The sequence below is a fragment of the Periplaneta americana genome, chromosome 8 (genome assembly GCF_040183065.1).
Source record: "Periplaneta americana isolate PAMFEO1 chromosome 8, P.americana_PAMFEO1_priV1, whole genome shotgun sequence".
Classification (NCBI taxonomy): Eukaryota; Metazoa; Arthropoda; class Insecta; order Blattodea; family Blattidae; genus Periplaneta; species Periplaneta americana.
This window is the reverse complement of record NC_091124.1, coordinates 29,009,926-29,018,736: the sequence shown is the minus strand read 5'-3', so window position 1 is coordinate 29,018,736 and position 8,811 is coordinate 29,009,926. Positions and strand designations below refer to the sequence as shown.

The following is an 8,811-nucleotide window of genomic DNA, read 5'->3' as shown; positions in this document are numbered from 1 at the left end:
TTAAACATTATCATGTCGTAGCTCCTATGATAATAAATCAAACGCAATGTAATTCAGCAAATAATTGAGCGGCAAATAACGTCTTCGTGTGCTTTCTGCGAACGCCAACGAAAGAGCTAAAATGGCGGGCGGTTATATTAAGTATTTATCGAGCCTTAAGAAATGAATCAGCGAATCACAAGACGCACACGTTTAAATGTAGCCGACCTGCAACGCGATTGGCTGCCGGAAATTAGAGCGACGGGACAATAGAATGTTTTATGCTATCTTCATGATACCGATTTTTTTATTGTTGCAATTTTAAACATGGTGACATATCTGGAGACAATATCTAAAGCTGCATCTACATGGTTCAATTTTCCATGCGTGTACGCATGCAGTCTGGGAAGAATATTGAAAAAATCAAGTTTAAAACGCGCGTTCAATTAAAATGCGTGAAGATTTTTGTGTCTACATGCTGCGCCGTTTTGAACGCCATCTTCACTACGTATATACAGTCTACTATATACAATCACGAAGCTTGAGTTTTGAGGGTGCTAGAAACAATAGACTGTGACGGTACTATTTTGCATTGCCTGTAATGAGGCGATATTAGCGATCCTAGTAGTGAGCAACTATCTAATGTTTGCATATTTACTACGTATTGACCTTCGCGACTGTATATACTAGAATATATATATATATATATATATATATATATATATATATATATATATATATATATATATATATATATATATATATAGTTTTTTTTTAATGCGTAAAGTTGAAAGAAAAGTTGAACAGTGAATGCGTAAAGTTGAAAGAAAAGTTGAACAGTGTAACAACTTTCATCACAGTGGAGGCAAATGAGTTATTTATTTGTCTATGGTTAAGGTTGGTAGCGCAAAAGTATGATCTGTGGCTCAAAATGCACAAGAAGTATGTTGGCACTCCTTCAAATGTTAGAGCATAGCGGGACAAATACTGGAGTAGAGCCCAAACATGCATCTACTGAACTGGAATTAAGTTACTAAAAATTGTTATGCATTTTGACGAACTGCGCCATTATGAATTTCTCTATGTTCGTTGTTTTACCAAAGATAATGACCAACAATTTCGTTTTGTTATTGTGGTAGTGATTGTCAATAACATGATTTTCATTCTTAACGCCAGATGTCGTTGCAATTCCATTCTCTGACGTCAGGAAAATTCTGGAATCGTATTTGTTCGCATTGGTCAGGTCTGGTTAGAAGGTCAGGAAACTTCTAGAAAATAGTTATAAGCACATTTTAGGCAGAGTTGAAAAGAGCCGTGGCTATTTACGGTTAAGCGGGCAAGACGTACATACTGTGAAAGTAACCCAGTTTGTGATAAAGTTGTGTGAAGAAAGGTGAGTAACATATACTCAGGTAAAAAAATGGTGGCATTGACTGAGCGAGTAATAATTAATTCGAATATTTTACTGTACTCTTCTTGTGTGATTGAAATCATTGTAATGTTAAGTGTTGCATTTTGAACAGTTCCCATAAATTGATGAATATAATTCCTCACACACAGAGTAAGCATGACAAAGCTGTATTATTAACTTTCGTGTGTTTTGTAAGGAAAAACACTTGTTCTCTAGTAGATTTTATTTAGGATATTAGTTTTCAAGTGTAAAGGTAAGCATATATTTTTGTATGGCAATGTGATCACTGATAAAAAATACTTTTCCTTTAAATGGTACTATCGATTTTTAAGGCTAACCTTGAAACAAGATGTGGATTTGGATTTCACGTATTTGCGTGTTTTATATAATATGTATACCCTATATGGTAACAAACCAGCAATTGTACGTAAAAATAATTTTTTATGAAGAAAATTACACGTGCATTAGTTTTCATAATAGACGAAAATTGGGAGAGAAAAATGTGTGCCAACTACAGTTATTCATCCGACACGAGCGAAGTCTTTGACTAAATAATAATATTGCAGTGCCACGAGCAAGTAACAGTAACTTCCCTTAGCCGAACTATAATCACGGCTATAAAAAGTATGACTGTACAAGTATTCTGTTTATTAGATTTAACTGCACTTGAGTCGCATCTGTAATTCACATTACGGTACCCACATTATAATGTAAATATGAAGCGTATGTTAGAAATTTGTTGTGAATAGTGGGTAAAAATAGATAATGTTATAATCGATTGCATAAAATTTTATCGGAGAAAATTAACTCCAACTGCATTTCAAAATTGACTCTAGAATAGGCCTACATGCATAAAGGCAAGAGATACTTGGCCCAACCACGACAAAGCTGGCAAGATCAGAAACACCTCGAAGAGCAACAACGGAACAGTTCTTAGAAGATCTGAATAAAAAGAAGTTCATGATGATGAGATAGTGGATAAATGTAATTTAAAATCGTTGATAGTTATTGTCGAAGTATGTCACTTTCTCTTATTTCTGTAATGTTTGAGTATTAATCCGCTTTGTGTTCGACTAAATCAAGTAGATAGTGGCTTCGGTTTTTGACATGAAGTATAAATTGACCTAGGGCTACTATATCTTGGGGGGAGGGGTTTGACATTTTGCTCCTTGCACTGTATTGTCCTAAATAAAAGTCTTGCGGTCTTGACGTTTTGAATAGGTATAAAATCCTATAACACGCCTAAAATAAATTTGAGTTTTTAGCATCAAAATTTCCAGGGCTTAATGATTACACATTAGAAGTGTTGCTAGTACGAAATAGGCTATGACATAATCAGAAAAATGGGCTTTGTGTTAATATTGAGAATAATTGAGTTTATACTTTCTTCTTCATCTCCGCAAGTTTAATTTAATCGAGACCTTTGTTACGTACCATTCACTGTGTGACATTGGTAGATAACTAGACCAAAAAGTGTTACTGAGTCTTAACAGGAATAAAATGTGAAATGTAGCGAAATTATAAGAGAAACGAACAGCTGATCCACCTTAAAATGGTGGAGAGGTCAAGGGCCACTCAGCTGTAGAGTCGACGCGTATGAAAGGAAGTAGATTCAGGAAGTTACGTTCGCGTTTAATATGCATGGAACTGTTGGCTGCATTTCTATTGCTGCTCTGTTTTTTATACTCAGTCTGTACAGGGTTTTTAACTAGCAATTTGATGTATTGAAAGGAATTATTATTTTTAATATGATGGATAGGTAAATATTAATATTATCACGGAAGTGTTTCAGAACGTTAATGTTCACATGCTCTTCCTCTTTTGTGTGAGTAGTCTGGCTGCGTGTTTCCTGTCCGACTTTCTCTCTCTCTCTCTCTCTCTCTCTCTCTCTCTCTCTCCTTCCGTCTATCTCCGCCTGCGTGCCCATGTCTATTGTATTTTACCTTCGTCTTTATTCCTTGCCATTGTCTTTGTCAGCCACCGGTGTAGCTCAGTCTGCAGAGGCGCTTGCCTTCTGATCCGGAGCTGCTCTCGGACGTGGGTTCGATTCCCGCTTGGGCTGATTACCTGGTTGGATTTTCCAAGGTTTTCTCCAACCATAAAGCGAATCTCTGGTTGGTTTTTTTGCATTGATACTGTGTGTTTCGCCCCCTGTATTAAGTCTAAAATAACATCTTGGAATAACGTGTTTACTACCTTTGAGTTATACCAGAAGTGAGTTTGAACATTTTTCTTTTTGGAGTGTAAAGTCTATATTCATTCCACATGAATAGAAAAAAAAAGATTTTGTGGAACGGAAATAATTACACTGACGTCATTCGACTTTGTTGCCATGGAAATGCTTACTTCATATCCGGTAAACACAACATTGTGAATGAGTGCATTCCTATATGTACAAAGAGAATCTGCATATATACATAACCTATTTGGAAGAGTTTATTATAATCCATGGATGGTTGCGCAATATAGCCTATCCTAAAATAATGTTAGGCCTATTCAATTGTCCTTTTACATGGACACGAAACAAACGCGTGCACAATACATTCGTAACCGCAGAAAGTAAAATACAAGTTTGGAATTACTCATAGATGGATAAATAATATTTATGGGATATTCTTTTGTGGTTATATGCATACAATATAGGCCTACCAGTTAATTGTGGCTCAAAAACAGTTCTTTACTTGTTCTCTTAGTAGTGCATTCTGTTTAAATGCATTATTTATTATTATTAGGGGGCGGATATTGATGACCTAAAAATCTACTTAAAATGATCAATAAAATGCCCTTAAAATAATGGAAAGATGACATGATATTAAAAGAAAATGACATTTAAATATTATTCACCATAGTCGCACAATTTCTTAAAAATCAGTCACCTTGTTGCAATGTCTGCCCTGCAAATGTTGGAGAGAGGAGGCAACTTCCTGGAACTTGACTAAGATAAAGGAAAAGAGCATGCAACAAAATTAATTTTTAGGAGAACTATAGATTTAAATGAAGGTCTACAATGTGTTTCAATCAGGGGTAATCCATTTCAGTGCCTTCATTCTCTGTCTCCTCCCCCTTGCACTTTTCACTTTTGTTACCAGAACTTCAAGATGGGGAGTGTAAATGACAAAACAAATTGTGGGCACAGCGTGCATTCTTGCAATCTTTATGTTAAAAGTACTGTCTACTGTAGTACATCCCTTCCGAACCAATTGGGGACACAACATCCTACTGTCCATGAAACTGTGAAAGTTTCACCCCTTCCAAACATGAATTCTAAAGACACCCTCGTACCAACAAAAGAACAGTAGCCGTCAAAGCCCTCGCTTAAACTTGCTGTTGTCAAGCATTTTATATTATTTTTGTTGTGTGAGGTTAAGCCTTCAGTAAAATGAGGGATGGACTGTAGAGTTTGTTCCAAACTATAAAACTCAAACTTCACTGTTATTCACTTATTCATTAGGTAATTACTAATATGGCTTACTACTGATCTGTTTGCTTAGGAAAAGATTTAACAGGCATCTATGTAAAGAAGGAAGTAATATGCATTCAAAATGATCTAAAATTTCTTAAAAATGTTAAAAAGACCAGAAAATGCCGAAAAAAATGTAAAAATGACCTATTAGTTCAAAAACTTCAAAAAATGCAATAAGAAATGAATTTTTTTACGTTGATATTAACATAGAAAGGATTTCTACATTAATAGGCATCATCCTAATGTGAAAAATAAGATGACTTTTCATCAACATCCGCCCCCTAATCCCGGGCTAGGTCGATGGCATTTGCTTAAATGTGACAAGCTCATGGCAATAGATTTACTGGCATGTAAAAGAACTCCTGCGGGACAAAATTCCAGCACACCCAGTGACGCTGATATAACCTCTGCAGTTGCGAGTGTCGTTAAATAAAACATAACACATTCCGCCCCCTAATTATTATTATTATTATTATTATCATCATCATCATTATTATCATCTGTTATTCATAGCTTACTTCATTGCATTCGTTAGACACTCTTAAATGTTAGGGCAAATGATATTTATCCTAAATCCATTACCCTGATTCCTATATAGATGTTACACGCAATCAATATTTCATCAAATTTCCTGTCACTTCCCCCCAGCCCGCATGTTTTGGTGTGCCATCCTCATTCCGTCTAGTCATCGAAACCTATTGCTTTGTTGTAGCCTTTCTGATATTTCTCATTTCCAGATTTGTTCCCTAGAGGTAGTTGCAATCTCACGAGATACCAGACTTTACTTCTCTTCTGAAGGAAGTTATACTGGTACTAAACATATTTTAACTACAGAACTATTATTATCATACGTCCCAGAAAAGAGCGGCCAGCCGGTTGGCCGCGCCCTGCGTGGTTTCTGCTGAGTGCATAACTATTTCTCCGGCGCTTCTCCAATATATAACAGTACTAACAATAAATGTTCAATAATTTGGACTTGCCATGCTCACAGTCATTGCTGAAAATGGCCCCCGTTTGCCACCACACGACTGACATCTTCTGATAAACTAATGAACAACACTCTGAAGTTCCACATCATTGATAGCTTGGAATGGATTTCTTCTCGTATATAGCCTTTTAGTTCATCTATAGAATGAGAATTTTTCCTATAAACCCTACCGTTTAGTGTTCCCCATAAATAAAAGTCACAGGGTGTTATATCAGGGCTTCGTGGAGGCCTCGATTTATTACTAATTAGTCTCGTACCGAAAATACGCCTCAATTCCCCCATTGACATGGCAACTGTATGAGCGGTGGCAGAATCTTGTTGGAAATAAACTGAAAATCGTTCCTCATAAGAACACTACGTTTTCTGCTTGATTTTCGATTCTTCACTGAGCCTGTTTCTTTAAATCTTTTCGCGAGTCGTCTAATTGTTTTGGCAGAAGGCACAGGTCTGTTTGGAAACTTTATTCGAAATTTTCGTCTTGTTTTCGCACACGACCTTCTGCCTTTTATGTAAAGGGTGCGTCAGAAAGAACGGATGGATTTCAAACTATCGATACGCAACGAGGAGAGAGATATAGTGAGGGGGACCACGACTGTTGGGTCAGCCATAGAATGCACTTTCAGTTGAGAATATGGTGTTGGTCTGGTGTACAACGTGCTTTCATCGTAGAGACATTTTTGAAAAATGAAGAGTCTGTGATCGCCACTCAGGACTCATTTCGACATCGGATGTCACGCTAGGATTCCAACTCGGAATACAATTTTGCGGTGGGTGGCTTCATTTCATATCACAGGTTCAACATTAAAGAAGAAATCACCTGGACGAAATTCTATTGCACTGATATTGTCCGAGGCTACGGTAAGATCTCGCGCCCTGCGACTTCTTTCTTTGGGACCATTTGAAGGCGTAAGTTTGTAAACATCGATCACATACACTGGACGAACTGAAGACAGCGATTCGTGAAGAAATCGTGGCAATTGCACCAGCTATGACTGTGAAAGTGATGGCGAACATCAGAAAACGCCTCGATGCCTGTATTGAAAGCCAAGGACATCATATGGATAATGTTGTTTTCCATAAATAAACTGCATGTATTGGTGAGTATGTTGATAACAATAAATTTTTGATTTGATGAATCTTTACAATTTTCTTGCCATGTGAAATCCATCCGTTCTTTCTGACGCACCCTGTATATATTGTACATATACACATGTTCACACAGTGAGAATTTTTTGCTAGGCATTACTTAAATACACAATAATCACTAAACTTTATACACTTACGTTGTACACTTGAAGAATCGAGAGTTTCATTACACGACTTCTAAGCACACTGAATGCCATATGGCTACTGAAGGTCGATTGCGCGGGAGAAATGGTTAGCGCGCGGAAACCATGCAGGTTGCAGTTGGCCGGCCGCTCTTTTCTGGGATGTACGATAATAATAGCATTTACTTCTATTTTGAAACCCTTCGGTTTGGTTAATGATTACAAGCATGATAATTGCTACTCATTTGGGGACGTCTTTCTAATTTGTCACGATCCAACAAACTTGTTGAAAACAAATTTACTTTTAACTTGTATGTCATAAGTTAATTATTAAATAGTTAACCTAACGAACAGACAAGGAATAAGCAAATAAAGACGAAAGGTAAAGAATATAGGCATACTTTGTTCTTGGTGGTTACATTGCGTGGCTATTAAACTTGTTTTCATATTTAAACTTTATCAAGAGAAATGTATTTTGGACTGAGATACTTTCTTGGATGTAGAAGAAATTGGGTACATCAAATGAAAAAAACGGTAGTTTATGCATTGTAGCCATATAATTTGTATGTCATCTTCTGTCCGAAACAGTACTATTGTATTAAAATATGCGACAGAAAAATCTGTCCCACATTGTTTGGTTCGCATATTTTTCATATTTAACTCGCATATGATAGATTTTTTAATCTCGATAGATTTTTTTTTTTATCTCGATGCGGAATTTCATCACCAGGTGATAACGTCAAGCATGAACATAATGATCTGTTTCATTCTGATGTAACATTTACGTTATCTGACTACTCAAGTTTTACGTAATTTGCAGTAATAGCTCAGGTGTGATTAGAAAACAGTCATGAATGAATGAATTGTAATTTTAAAAGGCTCTCTGCTGGCCATAATGCAATAGCTTTAATTCGAATATTTTAAAAGATATAAATGATTAGGGTCCCGCCTTGGCATCGAGGTCTAATGCATCCTGCGTGGGACTCGCGTTACGAAATGCGCGCTGGTTCGAGTCCTCATGGGGGAAGAAATTTTCTCATGAAATTTCGGCCAGTGTATGGGACCGGTGCCCACACAGCATCGTGATGCACTTGGGGAGCTACGATAGGTAGCGAAATTCAGTTACGCAAACCAGCTCTAACAGCTGGGGGATCATCATGCTAACCACACGATACCGCCATTCTGGTTGGATGATCGTCCACCTCTGCTTCGGCATGTGGCCGTGAGGCCAGCATCCGGCTGGCTGGTCTTGGCCCTTCGTGGACTGTAGCGCCACGGATTATTGTTATAAGCGATTGGGAGGGGGAAAGGAACTCGCCACCCTACTCCACTACCTCCTGGCCTATTGCCTTTTGAGTGGTGCCTTCTTGACATCACTTTTGAGGTTCAGACCTGTTTTAAGACAGTTGACTAAACAACAAACGATTAGGTTTGCCAACTGTTTGGTTTTCAGCCAGACAATTCGGCTTTCTGATTTGAATGTACAGTGTCCTGAGGAAGGTATTGGCCGAACACAAGATGTCTGGTTTTCCACAGAATTCTGAACATTTTTAAATACACTTTTTAATTGAAATTATTCTGTGGTGAAAAAATAAAATAATATAGACTTAATTTCTAATTGATTAAAATTTACGAGACACACACACAGAGCATTCACTTATGTAATGTAGTTTAATTGGGTGGCATGCGACCAGCACAAAGG

General features: G+C 37.2%; 1 protein-coding gene across 1 annotated transcript in view; it reads left to right on the top strand.

The window, feature by feature from the left end:
- The first annotated feature begins 1,179 nt into the window (after positions 1–1,179).
- Positions 1,180–8,811, top strand: part of Droj2 (DnaJ heat shock protein family (Hsp40) member A4-like) — a 32,050-nt gene continuing 24,418 nt past the window's right edge. Inside the window, exon 1 of the mRNA XM_069832674.1 lies at positions 1,180–1,372. The gene's annotated coding sequence lies outside the window, so the exon portion shown is untranslated. The remainder of the gene's footprint in view (positions 1,373–8,811) is intronic.